Source organism: Dendronephthya gigantea, unplaced genomic scaffold (assembly GCF_004324835.1).
Source record: "Dendronephthya gigantea isolate DGI-Jeju-01 unplaced genomic scaffold, DenGig_1.0 000055F, whole genome shotgun sequence".
Taxonomy (NCBI): Eukaryota; Metazoa; Cnidaria; class Anthozoa; order Malacalcyonacea; family Nephtheidae; genus Dendronephthya; species Dendronephthya gigantea.
This window is the reverse complement of record NW_021163065.1, coordinates 1,065,600-1,083,897: the sequence shown is the minus strand read 5'-3', so window position 1 is coordinate 1,083,897 and position 18,298 is coordinate 1,065,600. Positions and strand designations below refer to the sequence as shown.

General features: G+C 39.4%; 2 long non-coding RNA genes across 3 annotated transcripts; one reads left to right on the top strand and one right to left on the bottom strand.

The window, feature by feature from the left end:
* Window positions 1-952: 952 nt before the first annotated feature.
* On the top strand, window positions 953-10,630 carry LOC114529208. Of its 2 annotated transcripts, XR_003687597.1 has the most exons (5): window positions 953-1,061; window positions 2,851-3,025; window positions 3,121-3,282; window positions 3,573-3,686; window positions 10,310-10,630. It is a non-coding gene; the product is annotated as an uncharacterized LOC114529208 (long non-coding RNA). The 2 variants fall into 2 exon arrangements; XR_003687596.1 differs by lacking the exon at window positions 10,310-10,630 and having other exon boundaries at window positions 3,573-3,826.
* Window positions 1,882-2,918, bottom strand: LOC114529210. Its single transcript, XR_003687598.1, has 3 exons — window positions 2,800-2,918; window positions 2,441-2,625; window positions 1,882-2,279 (listed from the first exon to the last, which is right to left on the bottom strand). It is a non-coding gene; the product is annotated as an uncharacterized LOC114529210 (long non-coding RNA).
* Window positions 10,631-18,298: the final 7,668 nt, after the last annotated feature.

Genomic DNA, 18,298 nt, shown 5'->3' with positions numbered 1-18,298 from the left:
CAGTATACACCAAGTATTCAACATGTGAATGACCATGCATTTTATAGGCAGACTACATGATTCCTCAGGAATAGCACATAAAATATGCAATGTGAGTTCATGGGGGTAACTAGAGACATTTTCCAATTTTGTGGTTAACCCGTGTGGCTTCCCCACCGACAAGTAAAATTGTCTGGCGTTTGTCAAAAAAATGAGCAAGGCGCATTGCGAGTTAATGGGTTAAAGAGTTTACTAAGCTTACACATATACCTTCCAGATCTTTATCACATCACTTGTGCCCGACTTAAGTATGCCATTCAATTTTTCAGGAAGATACTTCAAGAGCAGCTTTTTATCATTTCCCATTAAGCTAGTGAAGTCAAATATCCCACTCCCCTTGCCATCTGCATCTTTTTTTTGCCACACTTGAAAACAAACGCCACAGTCCTTTATAGCACCTATTAGGGCATCTAGGTGTGCAGTTGTCCTTTCACATGGGCGCTTATTGTGATTATCTTCCTTGTTCCAGTTAATTGCAGCTGTAACCAGATTTTTGGTCAAGACATCTATCAGAGCACAAACACAAGACATGAATTGAATGATTGTTAATATAATTAACTCAAAAACATTTCAACTAAAAAGTTAAATGTGACTTATACTGTACAGTACAGTACATGTATTTTGATTGAAAAATCCAGCCCTGGAAAAATGAGAGGAAACACTTTTCCTAAGAAAATATTTTAGGCGGTCACTGAAATTAATTCAGTGACTGTTCAAATATCATGCAGCATAGTTAATTAATCGGGTCTGACTACATCATGGGCATTCTTTGAGGGCGCCCGCAGTAACTTTGCAACGCGGATATATTTGAATACCACGAGATACTTGATGTAAAACGGTACTATGAACTAAGGGTTGATTAGGGTCATTTAGGTTATTTTAAGCTCTGCTCTGCAATGCATTAATCCATAAATTTAAAATACCACTCTTGGATAATTTGGGTTTACCAGCGCTGTTTTCTGGATTACCTTCAAAGATAGAGTGTGTGTTGTGGAAAGGTCTCCTCGACAACCTATGAAAAGGTAGGGTTGCCAATATTTTCGTTTACGCAATGTGTGCATGGAATGTTTTTTAATTACAATCCTCAAAGTCAAAGTGCTATTAAAATATCTTTGTCATTTAATATCCTTCTTGCAGTAGAATTAATATATACAAAGTATTCCCTTAGTATATACAGTAAACATTAATATATCTCTTTTTTACCAAACTATTTTATTTTAAGTCATTCTCCAAATTCCTAAAAACCTGGCAGGAATTTTCAATTTTCCTTAAGGACAGTAAAACATATCCTGTAGTGCTTCACCATAGTTTAGGTTGAGACAGCTAGCATGGAAGAATTGGCGGCAAGCATCACAACCAAGCCAATCTTCTCCCCCATCATCCTTGCAAATTTTGCAGCATGAATCATCCCTTCTATATGGAAACAAGCATTATACACAAACAAATGAAATATAGAATCAGATTTTTTTACTTTTAGTATATGAATATTTAAGGAGTATTTCTACAGTGAATTGTGACTCATTTTGTGTACCAATCTTAATTGTTGGATCATTGTGTTGCTTCACAGTCAATGGAACTTCAACATGGTACTTACTGATTAATGTCTTCATAACAACTGCCGAAAAGGGATGAGGCAAGCTTCTGCCTTTCTATCTCGACATTGAATGGCTGATCAAGTGCTTCTCCTTTGGTTATACAATGTGCAAACTAGAGTGTCAGATTAGAAATGTGTTTAAACATAATATAAGTAGTCCAGCTATTGCAATTTGAGCCAGCTAGAGATTATTATTATATACAAGCCATTGAGTATATGTGAGAAAAATCATGATTGTGACCTTGTTAATGGTCAGTGTATATTCAGTGGCTATTATCGAAAGACTTGAATGCACTATATCTGGTTCATTTATTTCATATACCATTAATGCAAAATTAGAGAAACCTACAAACTATAATATACTTACAAGACAAATAAGAACACCACAGTTATAACTGTCTGTCTGAAGAAAATGCTTTGGTTCAATACATATCCATTCTTTAGTTTTCCAGCCAGTTTTTATATCCACAATAGTGCTAGAAAATTTAATTAGTTTACATAATACATACATTCTTTTTGGACTGCTTGGCATGCAATCAAGAAATTTACCATATGTTGTCAATCAGCAACTTAAGCGATCCTGTTATTGTTCTAGGCCACTCATAGGATCAATATACAATCTAACAGATTTCTCCTTGTCAATAGCCTAAAATTTAATGCATAATAAAAAAGTGAGAAGACAAAACATATATTTCCATCATACAGTACTAACCACCACAAATGCAGACATGCAGCAGCACATTATCTCTTTAATACCGTATGCCTTAGATAATAGCTTGGCACAACTGAATGTCTAATGAGTTATACCAGTATTGTCCAGTGCATTCCACCAAGGTTCATTGGAATGAAAATTTTCTTCACAGACCAAAGTGTTCACCTATCCATAGTCTCCTAGTGCTTGCCTGTCGTTGTACCAATTGACATAGAGTTGCATCTGCATAAAAGGTTTCTGGGTGTGAACAACGTAGCTTCCACAAAAATGCTTCAATGACCTATATATGCAGAGAAAAAATAGGAGAAAATAAATCTGGAAATATATAAAGTATACCACTATATGCTGTTAGGAATACAACACATAAGTTAATATATGATATATTAATTTAATGAAGTAAAAATTACTGTGTGTACATATATGCACTTTTCTCTATGTTCATGCTTACTATTACCTTGTCTACAAGCCAGCCACAAACAAAATCTTTATTGTCCACTTTTGCTAGGGTTTTGAAGCTGCTGTTATATTTATTTGGTGGAATTAGAGTACACAAGTCAGAAAGATTTAGTGTCGAAGGCCCATATTCCAACATCCGACTGTCCTTTTCAAATTGGTTGCTTTTGCATGCATAGATGATACGCTCATATGGAGCATAGGGACCATGTTCATTAGTGTCATAGGTTTGTGATTCATCATTTTGATTTACACTTTGATGATCATTGGTAACCATCTGAGAAGCACACCTAAAAGAGGAATTTTCTATTTTTCATTTCAGATTGCATAAAGTGATTACCTAGAAATTACAGTTATCTAAATTTGGGATTGCTCATTGATAATCAACAAATGCTGTCAATTATTCAGTACTTACTTGTCTGTCTTTGATGTGTTCAGTTCTGAATTATTATCAGAACAATCATTATCATCAAGCACATCCACAGTAAGATCAACGAAGGGTTTTTCCTCTGCAACATGATCCTTTAAAATGAAAATTTTTATTTAAAATACATTAAGCAGCATTTCAGGTATATTTTTCCGAAAGGTGAAAACAAAAAAGTGCATATCAATCTTCAATAACTCTTTAATAACTGACTTTCTTCAAAGCCTTATCTTTTAAACAGAATTCTGATGAAGTATCTACTGTTTTCTTTCTTTTTCGTCTGAGAGATAGTTTTTTGTGGAAAACTTTGTGGTAATCAGTGCTTGTGATTTTTAACTTCTTCTTTTCAGGGCTTCCCCGCAAAAGAAGACCCTTCTCTTTTGGAGATGCGCTCTGAAGTTTTACTCGAAGATCGTCGACGATGGCAATTGCATTTTCCAATAGGTTCAGGTTCTCATTATCGAGTAAGTAGGAGATATTTTGAAGTGCCGATAGTTTTTCTCGAAATGTCTGCTTTAGTTTATCACATCGTAGCGACTCAGATAATGACGTGGATGTGGCGTTGATGTGTTTTTCTGTTTCGAGCCTGATTGGCGCTGCTGTTTCAATGCTGGTGTCTGTCAGCCAGTTGCTGCTTAAACGAGGTTGTGGGGGGTGACGATCCGTAGAGATTTCTGGGTTGATCAGCACGCTATCATTATCGAGTGTGATAAACACGCTGTTGCGGTAGTCTGGCGGTAAATCATCAAATTGCCAGCTGGAAAAGAAGTTGAAAATTGCAAAGAAGTGCTTGCACGGATAGTTGGTTCGCCTCCAGCTCTCACATGCACATCTTGGTATTGCTGTCGAGAATTGCCCCCTGATCGTTCTCAACACAATAAGATTTAGTTTTCTTTATAATATTAAACGTTAGTATCACAAATTCACAATAAAATCTCTCACTAATCACACCACGTTGTCTCAAGTTCTCAACCTAAGTTTTCTTATATAACAACAACTACCGGTATATTCCGGAACTTTCCGACAAGGTTCAGTTCAGACTCGCGCGTCCCACGCGTAAACAAAACATAATATATGACAGTTTTCGACACCCTCCCCCCATATAGCTTATAAAAGATATATGTTCTCTTAAGAAACTTTCACTTTAGTTATCAAGTCTTAATGTCTCAATGTTCGAAGTACTCTTAGAGTTCTTCACTTTCGATTTTGGCCATTTCCTGGATTCTGGAACGTGCTACCACCGCAGCGTCTCGAGTTGGTCGGAAGACAGGGGCTGTTGGGTTAAGAGGTGGAGGGTCCTTTTGACGCTGACTGCACGACAACTCCAGAGGGTATAGGTGATTTATCGCTCTCTCCAAGTGGCCATTTGAAGTTTTCACTTTTGCTGCCTGGATGACACCATCTCTACCTGGAAAAAGTTTTTCAACTATGCCCAATGGCCACTTTCCTCGGTTTCTTTCATCAGAAGCGATGATTACAACTTCTCCAACGGACAACATAGACGGCTTCCCATGGTGTTTCATGTTGTGCTTCTCTCATAACGCACGTAGATATTCGGTACTCCATCTTTTCCACATATGATCCTTGCATGTCTTGAAATATCTTGCTCGTTTTCTGAGGTCTCGATCTTCTTCATGGTGAGGCTCCAACTCAGGTAATACAGTAGTACCAACGAACTGTAAACTATTGGGCGTCAGTGTAGGTAGCTCTATGTCATCTTCCTGATATCCCAATGGGCGATTGTTTAACGTCACTTCGATGTCCAACAGTACGTCTTGCAATTCGCTCCAAGTTAAACAACCATTTCCTATTGACTTGTATAGCGCGCGTTTTACCAGTCCAACGAGTCGTTCGAATTGACCGCCCCACCAAGGGGCGCGACTCAAGTTGAACTGCCAATGAATTCTCTCGTTCGCCAATTGGTTGTGGAATTGCTCGTCAGATTGTACCTTCTTTAACCATGTTGATGCAGCTGCAAACGTTCCGGCGTTATCCGAGCAAATCTTCTCCGGTCTTCCTTTCCTTGCTATAAACCGTTTAAGTGTTTGCAGAAATTCACCGGTTTCCATCGTTTTCGTCAGCTCCAAGTAGATTGCTCGACACAGACTACACGCGAACAAGGCCACATACGCTTTCCCTTGTGTTTTCTTTGTCACAAGATATTTTATCGGTCCAGCGAAATCCACACCCACGACTTGGAATGGACGGTTACCTTGGGTACGATCTCGCGGTAAGTTTCCCACAGGTGGTCTAGCGACTCGTTTGGCATGGAATCGTCGACACCCGAAACATTTCTTCATTACCTTTTTCACCAACTGCCTCAGTCTAGGCACCCAATATCGCTCCCTAATTTTTGTCATAGTCAAACCAACTCCCCCGTGTAAGGTGCGCTCGTGAGCATCTTGGACCAACTTTTGGGTGTAGAGATGGTCATCAGGTAAATATATTGGGTATTCTCCTTGCATTCGGCCGTTACAATACATCACTCCATCTCCATCATTTGTCTTCACATTAAGACGTAGCTTGTCCTCGGTTGCTTGGTCATTTTGGTATGATTGAGCTCGTTTTACCCAGAACACGTGTTCGTTGTTTATTTCTTCGGTTATTAACGGTCCCTTGTGACGGTTTTCTTTCCCAGCTCTGCAGTTGAACACGAACCGACGCACCCAGGCGATAACTCTGATAGCTTTCGTCAATGAAAACCTTGCGAGAAGGTTGTCAAACTCATCTTTCGAAACCACAGCTACACTGAAGATTTCTTTCACTGCTTTTGCTTCAGACTCGCTTTCGGGAGTGGCTGTTGTAACAATATCTGGAGGCCATTGATCTGGGTTCACCAACCATTCTGGCTCTTTCCACCAAATGTGAATTCCCGACACTCTGCCTCCTCTGCTTCCCAGGTCCGCTGGGTTATCATTGGTAGGTACGTGGCGCCAGGTGATTTCAGGATGCTCTTGGATCTTCTTGACCCGGTTTGCAACGAATTGCTTATACTGTCCACCACCTCGCAACCACTGTAACGCAACTGTACTATGAAGCCAGCCGAATACACTTATCACTGGGACATCATCGATTGCTTGTTGGACATTAGATACAAGATTCGCGGCCATGTGAGCAGACACAAGTTCCAATCGCGGTATGGTAAGATCCTGTTTTGCTAACCGTGCTTTAGCAGCTACTAAACCAACGTTGACACTGGACTCTTGCTTCGTAATGGCATATACCGCAGCAGAAACTCCTCGTTTACTTGCGTCGCCGAATGCATGTAGCTCGACTTCGTCTACGATTTCCTGATGAACTGGTATGGATCTAGGGACAGTCACCTGTTCAGGGAGTTCTTTCACCCATTGTAGGTATTCACCAGATAGTGGTTCTGAAATCTTCACATCCCATGGTACTTTCTGCTTACAAGCCTCACGGTAGATATGTTTCCCTTTGAGAGTGACAGGCGAAACTAGTCCCAGTGGGTCATATATTCTCGCAAGATTTCGCAAGAGTTCTCTCTTCGTTACAGATGGTTCCATTTTTGGAATCACTATGCTGATTTCATCTTCTTGCTTGTTCCACGGTAGACCAAGCAGGCTTGATTGGGACTGGTTTAATCTGGTTAGCTGCTGTTTTGCAAAGGTTTGATCAGATTCAGCTTCCACTTCATTCACGTCCCGTTCCAGTTTCACTTCACTCTTTTCACATTCAGGTTTCAGTTTGTTGTCTTCTAGCTCTGGTTCGTTCGAGTGCCATTTGTGCAAAGTAAATTTGGCATCTTCGAAGATCTTTATGGCACCTTCCTTTAACTCCATTGCACTGGCAACAGTCGGTTTCCCACTTAACAGATCATCAACATAAAGACTTCGTCGTATGTCAGCAACTAGCTCTGGTTCATGTGCCTCCCAGTTGTCCAGGTGATGGTCCACGACTGCTGCAAGAAGGAAGGGTGAACAGGTTAAGCCAAAAAGTGCTCTTGTAAATCTGAGTGTTTCTATTGGAGAATGTTCAGTTGGCTTCCAGAAGAATCTAAGGGAATCTCTTTCCTCTTTCTTAATTCTCACTTGTAGAAAGGCTTGTTTCAGGTCGCCAGACAATGCAACTGGATGAAACCGCATTCGTGTCAGAACGTTCCACAGCTTGTTCTGGAGCGGAGGTCCGGCATGCAAACACTCGTTAAGACTAGGGGATTGTGGGTTTTCTCTAGCAGATCCATCGTACACCACACGAAGCTTGGTCGATTCCGCGCCTGTTCGCACAACAGGTTTGTGGGGAAGGTAGAACTCCTTGGATGTGGGAGGTTCATCAGCCAACTCCACTATTCCCTCCTCTTTTTGTTGCTCGATTACCCTGTTGTATTCACGAGTGACTTCCATTTTCTCTAATTTGTTATGTAAGCGATCAAGTCGGCGTAGGCTCCCTTGCTTGTTGCTGGGTAATGTTGGGTGGTTCTTCTTCCACAATAATCCAGTTTCATACCATCCCTCGGGATCACGTATAAGCTGTTCACGAAACTCAGCATGCACCGTTTGTTGATCGTGCTCTGGTTTGTCTTCCAAGCCAAGTATATCCAGTCGACACAAAACCTCGTAGTCGGTATGGCTTGTCTGGGTTAACAACATCTTCGAATGATCCAACTCCTTCCCTGACGACATTATAGTCCACCCGAACTTGGTTCTCTCTGCCACAGGCTCTCCTGGTTGACCAACACGAGGTGGTTCTGCTGTCTTTATTGCTGCGTAATCACTTGCCCCGAGAATCAGGTGGACTGGCAAAAATGGTTTGGGATCATTATCCACCATGACGACGCCTTCAAGATGCTTAAATGACTGAATTATCTCTGAATAACGTGGATCGTCAATCGTAAACAGTTTTCCCCGTTCGACCCTCGTAACTTCCACTTGTAATTTCTCTTTACCATCATGCGATGCAACATTGATTGTAGACAAGCTAACTTCACGAGTTGTGGTTCCAAGCATCATCTCAATTTTACGCACTTCCTTCGATTGTGATCGTTTTGGAATTCTGTCTAACAGGGCTGCTGAAGCATAAGAGCTTCCGGCTCCGGTATCCAATAGGGCACGACACTCGATTCCTTCTATGTTAACATTTACTACTGGATACACGACTGGTTTGCTACCTTGATCAGTAGCTAATAGCTTATCTTCCATTATACAGATTGATGTATGGTGTTTTTGCTTGCACCGCTGACACCCAGAAGTGCTTTTACATTCGGAAGCTCGATGTCCTGCTCCTGTGCAGTTAAAGCACAACCGCTTAGTTGCTAGGATTTTCTTCCTCTCGTTCACACCGACAACATGTGTACACTCACGTGACTTGTGATTTCTGTCTTCACAATACACACAACTGTGTTTCTTCGCACCAGTGTTAAAGACTTTGTCTGATCTATCCTTACGCTTCCATTTCTCTTTACTACCCTGCTCATTACATGGATTAATGTCTCTCCATACTTTCATTTCCTTAACAAGTTGTGCCAAGCCCCAATCCTGCCAACCTTCATGCCCTCTCACAATGTCGCTTTTTATACCTTCTGTAGTTAGGGGTAGCCCATCAATATCTGTTCTTATTTTTGGTTCTACGAGTTCTTTCAAATATGCGAACTTTGTTACAGGAGAAAGATCCGTACTGTCAATTTCCGCAATGAATTTGTTCCAAAATGGCAGCCAGTTTTCGTATTTCCCATCAAATTTTGTTATAGAAAGCTTAGGTAGCTTTGTTGAACTCGCTTTCGCTTCACTCTTCGCTTCACGTTTTCCTTCTAATGCCTTTTGGAATTTTAGTTGCTGTTCGAATAGCTCGTGCTCTTGACGTAATTTTTGTTCGTGTTTTTCTTGCTGAAACATGAGTTCCTCTTTGACAGCTTCGGCTTTCTCAGTCGCTTGCGTTTTTCGCACACTTTCATCTTGAATTTGTTGCAGTTCTAAAACCTTTTCGTCGGCAGCCTTTAATTTTTTCTCAATAGCACTTACCCACTCTGTTATTTGCTCCTCGGACTCCTCTTTTACGAATTTTTCTTCCTCGATACTGTCCTTCAAGCTGTGACAAGCATTGACCTTTGCTATTATCGAATTTTCGTGTCTTGATATAGCTTCGCTATTGTTCGTTTTAATCACTTCGTCGCTCCTTTTCACGGCAAACTCGAGTATTCGCAATTTCCCTTCGAGCTCCTTCACTTTTTCTTCCATATCTCCGTTAATTTACAATAAATCGGTAGAATAATCACCAGTTTTAAATGCTTTTTAAGCCAGGTTTCGTTTCACACGGCCGTATGGTTCGTATAAATGTTTATATAACGCCAATATTCACGGGTTCTTGCTCTTGTACGAGCGAAAAAAATCACACAAATCCCGTCCCAGAGGTGCCACTATGTCGAGAATTGCCCCCTGATCGTTCTCAACACAATAAGATTTAGTTTTCTTTATAATATTAAACGTTAGTATCACAAATTCACAATAAAATCTCTCACTAATCACACCACGTTGTCTCAAGTTCTCAACCTAAGTTTTCTTATATAACAACAACTACCGGTATATTCTGGAACTTTCCGACAAGGTTCAGTTCAGACTCGCGCGTCCCACGCGTAAACAAAACATAATATATGACAGTTTTCGACATTGCGAGTTCGACAAGATATTTTACCGTCTTGCTGGTAGCGCTTTTTACCACGAATTCACCCTTCCCGTGATTCACACAAGTGATATCATCTTCGCAAAATTCTTGTGCAGCCATCTTCGTCTTCAGGCAGTGCTTTACAAAATTTGTTGGACGGTTTTCCAAATACTCGGGAACCATTGTGTTGTATTTCCTGTATGATCCACTCAATCGCAAGTTCGCACTTCGGTACGCTTGGTATGTCTCGGGAAGAAACAATGTGACAATTAACACGACGATGCCATACAACGACTTGTCAATAGATCTGGGTAAATAGTCATATTTAAATAGCCGATTCAACGACTCTACCCCATTATTGGTGTTGACGATATTCAGCACTTGAGACTTTCGGAATGCATGACACCATCGAAATGCGCAAGGTATCCATGTTTTTTCGATATAGTTTCTAACACTTTCTTTTGTTTTGTAGACATTTGACTGACGAAACTGAGACAATGCCTCTTCGTATTCACTTTGCGTTGGCGCGCAACCAATTCTTGTCATGGCGTTTTGAAGAAACTCCTGTTCGTTTTCATCAAGGCCATTTCGTCCCGTCCTGGTCCAACGTCGTATTGCCTGTTGACGATGAAAATCGCAGATGTATGCAATCACTCCTGGAAATTGCGCTTCTATTGCTCCAATCTCAGCCGTCGAGAAATCCACCATGAAGTACTTTGGATTCCACTGTGGGTTCCATTGCTGCAAAACCCCCAAGGCTTCTGATATCGAAACTTCATCTTCGTGCTGACACATGAACTCCACTACGACTTTGTATCCAACATTTGTGTGGACACATAAAAAGAATAACGGCATGGCGTATTTTGTTGTTTTATACGTTGCATCCAGTAGAGCGAGATCACTCCCATACTTTAGCAATAATTTTCGTTGCCATTCTTCTTGATGTACAAATAAGAAGTTGCTGCTGTTTTTTAAAGACACAATATTTCCAAAGAAATTCGGTTTACCGTCGTCTTCTGGTCGTAGGAGGTAGTTTGTTGTGGGCGAAGATATCTTCCAGTTTGGTATTTTCCTGATAAGACATTCCTGATCATCACCACAATATTTTTGAGACGCAATTGCTTTCCCAACGTGAGTCCTTAGGTCTTTGGAACTTGGATAGTATTTTCGATTGGTCTTTTTTGGCAACCTGTTACCAGGGACAACAGAACATAACTCCTTCAACACAAATTCGTCAAGACATCTTTTTATTTCCTTGATGCTAGTAACATTTTTTTTTACCAATTCGTAGATCCTAGCAATTATTCTCTTATCGACGATTTGATTCACGCATGCATCTTCGCCTACAGGATGTCCACAGTGATCTTTACAAACGGGAATCTTGATATAATACCGGAAAGATGTATTCAAAACATGGTCCCTTTTCAGCTTTTCTTTTAGTGTCTCAACCATTTTTTGCTTGGCGATTCTGATTTGGGTAGAAGACGAGATGTTGTTGGGAAGTTCGAAGTCATTGAATACTTTGATTTGCCATACTTGAATCATGGCCGGGCAGTTTAGTTTACGCGTTCCCTGTATCATAATCCGGCGATTTCTTGCATAATTGTGCTCGTTTTCTGGTATTCTTTTCCAACTACCTCGTGCATCCTACAAAATACCCAAGGCGAAAGGTACGTAAATGTGATTGGAATTAACTGTAATACTAATGCCTAGATTTTGTAGAAGTGATAATGAAATTTACTTACTGTAGCTTATTTTACTTATCTTACCTTTTCAGAGCCGTGTACACAATGACGAGTTTCTGTCCCCACTATGGTAAATGGTTTTCCGAACATTGAGATTGGCACTTTCCCTCTGTTGTGTTCAAAGATGAGATTTTCTAGAAGTATTTTGCAATACATTTTCATAAAAAGACTGTATACTTTCAGAGTGTTATTCACCTTTGCACCTTGTATTTTGCCATATTGAATATGAAAAATAATATTGTGTATGAATTATAATTAAACAACATATAATTTTGTTCACTTTGGTCAGGTTTGATGTATCTTCACGTGTCATCATCATCAAGCGCAGGGGGGCAGCATCTCGAAAAAGGGCACTTTCAATAGTTAGAATACCACCTCTCCTCAAATAAAGAACAACAAAGGGCAGGGTGGGGGGAGCACCTACACCATGGTTCCGGCGCCCTTGGCTATACTCCTCACATTAGGGGCTCAGATTTGAAGCTCAATATTTTCGCCAATAAAGCTATAGAGAAGTACTTGTACATACCTGTATTTGAGAATCGTTTATGACCTTTATCTTTAAAATGTGCTTATTTTGTGACGAAGCAAGTAGAGCTAATGGACAGGTATTTTTCGATAATATCTTCATAATTATCGTCAGTAAACCCGTAACAGTAGGATCCAATCACCTTAAAATCCTTCAAAGCGCCTTGCAGAAAACTTATTTCTTCGTTTACTATGTTTTGTAACCGTGCGCTTGCCATATTTATGCCTATATTTATATTTATACCTGCCTAAATTCCCTCGATCGTCGAACCGGTAAATATATTTAAATATTTCCCGCAATATTTTAAAGTTCCCGCAATTACCGCAATTATAATGAATGCGTGCTGACCGAAAAGATCGCTAATAGCATTTATCCGCGTTGCAAAGTTACTGCGGGCGCCCTCAAAGAACGCCCGTGATGTAGTCAGACCCTAATTAATCTCACCTGTTACTCTAAGCATGAGATGTAGTTCATCAAGAATAATATTTTCTAACTGCATGTCTATCAAGGGCTGATGAACACAAGACAATTTCTGTTCCAGTGCACACTTCTTGATTTCAGTTAGGGTTTTTTTAATGCGAATACCGTTGTATCGCTACCTCAGCATCACAATATTCGAAACGCTGGATTGGAATTTGGATTTTCTGTTCCGTCAATTAAATTAAAATAGGGTGGAGCTTCAGTGAGAATTGTAAATTGTAATTTTTGTATCAGATACATGTGTTGAATTAAAATAAACAAAATGACTCAAGCATACCCAGAAGAATTAAAGAGGAGAGTGGTTTATTTGATAACGGTAGGCTGTAAGATTAAAGACATAGCAAATATTCTTCACGTGGGCGAAGCATTTGTCAAGAAAATTAAGCGGCTATTCGTTACAAGTCAGTCAATTTTGTTTTGACCACCCATTTTAATTTCATTGATGGAACAGAAAATCCAAAATGCAATGAACAATCTGAGACTTCTGACAAATATCAAGACTCAAGAGTCGCCGGTTTTCGCCGTAATGCCTAATGGGAATTTGTGCAGCTTGTGCTCCAAACTTGTGAAACTCCCAAAGCAACAAACAAGTAATATTGTGTACACATACAGTACTACAGGTGAGTTTGGGACAATGGAGTAATATGTGCAGTGCTTATTATTGCATTAAATAGCATTGCGCCCTACAGTACTTCCTCTTTTTTTTTCACAAACACCAGATAATTTAACTTGTCAGGGAGAGAGTCTTGCAATCTAATGGATTAAGCAAACAATCTGCCAATGTGTCTTACTAACCCACATTAAACTCCAGAGCTTCCCCATTGACAAGTAAATCGCCTGGTGTTTGTAACAAAATCAAGTAGGGTGCATTGTGGCTTAATGCGTTAAGCAGCAATGCATCCAAATACACCCTACTTTATTCTTTTACTCTGTCTATGGCAGGTGATTTTACCAATCAATGGGTTTTGCGCTCTCATGTGTTAAACTATTGAACCATAAGAAATTTGGAAAGGACAGGGTTTACAGGCTTTGAAATACTTGTATAGTGTAACTGTACATGACCTTTTGCTCTTGTGTATTTCACACCATATACACGAATGATCAGAAGTTGCTCCCTTCATTCCGAGAAAAAGTAGCAGAACTATAATTTAATATAAAATTTCAAAATGACATGATAAAATATAACCATAATCATGCACAAACCCCCAACACTGTTCCAGTTCACACCCCCAGTTCAATTCACACTTGAGGTAACTTTAACAAAAAATCAAATATTTTTGGTTACAAAACAGTGTTGGGTTTTGATTAAATATTGATCAAGTTGTAATTACCTTATAGTCACCACCTAAAAATATCTCAACAGGAATATCAGTTTCACACACAGTGAGTTTTCCTTCTCTTATGATTCTATTTATGGTTCCAAATAGATCTGAAAAAGAATTCTTTAAAAGTTCATAGCACTCATGTCCCTTGACAACTGCAACAGTGTGGCTTCCTATTAATAAATGAAATATGTAGTCACAAGTAAGACATAACAGAATCAGACTTATTCGGTGACATGAAAACTATAAAATTTTGGCTTGAGAAATTCTATGCACAATAATTACCTTTTGACGACATAACATCATCACTATCTAGCAGTGAAAAGGACATTACAACAAAGCTAGTAATCCAAGTCATTTGGGCACCATCGCCACTAATCTTTATGCGCAGTTTATCATCTGTGTTCACCAACTGTTGAAGATCAATCTGTAGAAGAGAAAGACTGAAATGTTAAGCAAGAGCTAACCCAAATCAAACCTGGCAGCCACCCGGGTTTGAATCCAGTTCAAACACTTTCAAACAATTTCTCTGAAACTTTTAGAGTGAATCTGTAAGGGTTAGGCTAGCTTTGAACAAGACTAGACACAGTGCCATGCCGAGGGGCATGTCTTGGGGGTGGGCAACAAAAATTTGGGGCCCCATTACATGTAGAATCGCTTTGATTTTTCATTAAAGTGTTGGCGAGCAGGGGCAGGCACCATATTTTCCCCTTATAATATATGCTTAGACCCCCCTTCCCCACACTCTCCCAGTTCACACATCACCACTGTACATGTCCAATTATAGAATGACCACTTACCGGTTTCTTTATTGTGTTTTTTATCTCGGTCTCAAAATCCAGCTGTGCGCCCTCCTCTTCCTCGGATATTCGGCTTATATGGCATAAACTATTCAGATCTGTTTTACATTGTTTTACCAAATAAGAGCGTGGTAGGTCTTCTCCGTCAGCTGTCATGGACAATTCGTGATATGCGGCTTCGCTTATGCCAAATTTGTCAGTGATAAATAAAACCTGTTGCACTTTCTCTTTTTCTTCATCGCTCAGTTCTTTGTATGACTTCTTTCCTCCATCTTCTGTCTGATATTCAATTGTATGAAACCTGCCAGTGTCATCTTTGAATTCCACTGAACTGAGCTGAAGACCAAAAGTTCCAGCAAACCATAGTGCTTTATCAACATATGTTTTCAGTTCTCGTATCTTTTGTCTTTTCTTCCTCTCTTTAACCTCATCAATGTTCTTTCCACAATTTTTAAATCCTTCTTGCTCTGAAATCCTGTCAAAGTATTCCCACAAATGGCACATTTAATTTGTCTCCAATGGTTTTATAGTAATTTTAGTTGCCATTTTTGCTTTTATTTTTGGCGAAATCCGCTTGCGCAACATGGGCTCAATGACCGGAATAGTTGGCGATGGAATTTTGCTTCTGAATAAACTACGTGCATATGCATATTAGGTAGAAATAAATCATATCAGGAGAAAATTCCAAGCAATGCAGTAGTGATATCTACTTTGTATTGATAGAAATGGTGGTCAAGTTGAAGACATAAGTGCATAATCTCTTTTTAAAAACTGTGAATGTTAATAATTGCAATAAACATTTTGTAAAACCAGTGCAAGCTGTGACATGTTCATGATTGTTTTTTCTTTCGTTATACACTGCTCTTATTAGGCTCAAAGATGAAGTATGCGATTGTGACTAACATAGTGATAATGCAAAGACTCAGGTGTGTATATTAAATGTATATATGTGATGTTGCTACTCTGAGTCACCAACTGGGCAAGCTGAAAAATTAGCTTGACCACGATGGGAATTGAACCTGCAACCTTTGGTTTGCTAGTGAGCTACAAGGTTAAAAAGGTTCAAGTCGTCGATATTTTGGAACTCAATCTAGTCCCTTCAATATCAACTACTCGAAGCTCCAAAATGGCCATTTCAAAGCTGTCTGATGTGTATCATGAGATGCCAAAAAATTGTAGAATGCGAATTCAGAAAACTTTAATAAATTTATTGATAGATAGCTATCTTTGATAGCAATTAAAGATGCAGAATGTCTCTAATTTGACCTACCTAAAATAGAACTCTGATTCCTCTTTCTTGATTTACCCTGATAAACATATCTGCTTATCTATATATGCGTGGATGTAAAGCTCTATAGAAGTGTTGATATGAAGTGTGACATAGAGAAAGTGATTGAAGAGCTTGTTACACATAAAGCCAGCTGTGACACTGTGGGAGTCAATCTCGCCTTTATCTTGAGACTGCAACTGGAGATTAAAACCAAAATCATGCAGGAACCTAATGATGTAAGAATATTTTATGTTGTGACCCATTATTGAAAATAGATAGTACACTAATGAATAATCATATGCATAGATTGACAAGTTAAATTGTTTGAGGTTATACCATGACCTTTATATCATGATATAGTACCAAATCAGCTTGCAGCATTCTCGCACTTCCCATTACATTCTTAAAATGCAAGTATTATCATGGCTTGACTCAAAAATTGCTATGAACAGAAATGGGGACTCCACAGTGGCCATTGGAATAAAATAAAGTTTAAAAGCTGCACAAACGTGACAAGAGAGGTACGGTTTACAGTATAATTCTACAGTTTCTACTGTCTTTTAGCTGTTAAATTGTTTAAGATCATGCATGGAAAAACTATGAATACATACATTCTTACCTTTTATTTTCTATGTATAGGAGACCAAAATCTTCTGTCAAGATTCTGGCCTGAAAAATGTCTTCAGCCAGCCAATTCAATTTGCTGTCCTCGGCGCATCCGAAACCTTGGCAGATATTTCTAAAAGAACACCGGGAAAGGGGGCTAAAATCTCAGAGATAACTTAGGCAGTTCTATTATTGAACTAATACAAAATGGTGAGAATACTTGTAATACTTACAATTCCAAAACTTTGGACGCATAATCTCCATTAACGACGTAGAAACATGTTACATTTATACGTTAAGAGCTGTGATTACTCGAATTTTCATTATTTTTTGTAAACAGAATTAGCATGCGATAAAACAGAATCTTTTTTGAATATTTTATAGAAAATATTTTATGGGAAAATCTGACCGTATCTAAAGCTATGCTCGATACCCTCTGGATCCGCCCCTGACAATACTTGGGAGAATAATTTCCCTGGGAATTACAGAGTAAATAGAGTACATTTACATACCAAGGTCAGTTGGAGATACATGGTGCATTGCCTGACAAGATGTTTTGCGGCAGACTTTTACCAATATCCTGACTTTCTAAGACAGGTTTTGGGATGTTAAGAGAATTCTGTTATGTACTTGATGTAAGAACTTTATGTCAAACTCGTCCCAGGCCTCCTTAGGATATAATAGGTCACATTTTGTTTTGGCGGCCATTTTGAAATTGTAGGAGCTGGAGTAAACTTAAAACTTATTCAAGTCTAGAGATTATAAAGTCTACATTTCCTAAAACTTATTCATCGGAGTGGAGTAAAGCTATAGATGTATGTATGTTGTCGTATTTGTTCTTAAATCGTTAATCTTACTGTTTAATATTTGTAATTTGTGTACGATATTCGTTTCCGTTCTTTGTATAGTTTTCACCTTAGTTTTTACGAATAAAAGCTTATTTTTTATCTTGTGTTTTCCTTGGTTGACACTTTGTTCTCTCCCTGGGACGCAACAGTGAAAAATCTGGCTCTTTCGGAGAGATTAACTGGTCGAACTTTACGAAGACGTGGACACTCAAAATGGCGCAAGACGCTGGCAACAGTCTACCTAGCCCAGTCGTATCCGAACATGGAGAGAAGTGTACAAAAACTTTTACACTTAAAGGCTTCCAGAACGCGCTTATAAGTCAGACAAACGCATTCAACAAACAAACAAGAGCACTACAAAGAGCGATTGACTTGGTATACAAGGCAATAGAAGAGAACTCAGCGATAAAAGAAGCCTTAGACTTGCTCGAAAAAGAGAAACGAACATTCGAAACTTCTGTCAAAGGTCTCGAAGGACTTTTCGCACAGGACAAGTGGGGCGAAGCAACCGAAGTGGAACCAACAATTAGGAAAACTTTTGAAAGTTTCCTACAAGCAGTAGACTCCATTTCCCAAGAGGCAGCGAAGAGACTGGAAAGTAGCGAATTTAGAATCAAGAACCTGCCCTCCGTAAAGTCCAGACGATCGAGAACTTCGGACAGAACTGGATCTTCGCGTTCATTGCTTCATTCAGAAAGACAAAGGGTGTTGGCGCAAGCAGCTGCCGCGAAAGAACAAGCGGAGTATGACATGTTAATTGCTAAGAAGGAGAAAGATTGAAAGCAGAGAGAAGCCCAAGACGAGCTTGAGAGATTAGCAGCACAAGCCCGACACAAACACGATATGGCGGTCCTCGCAGCTTGG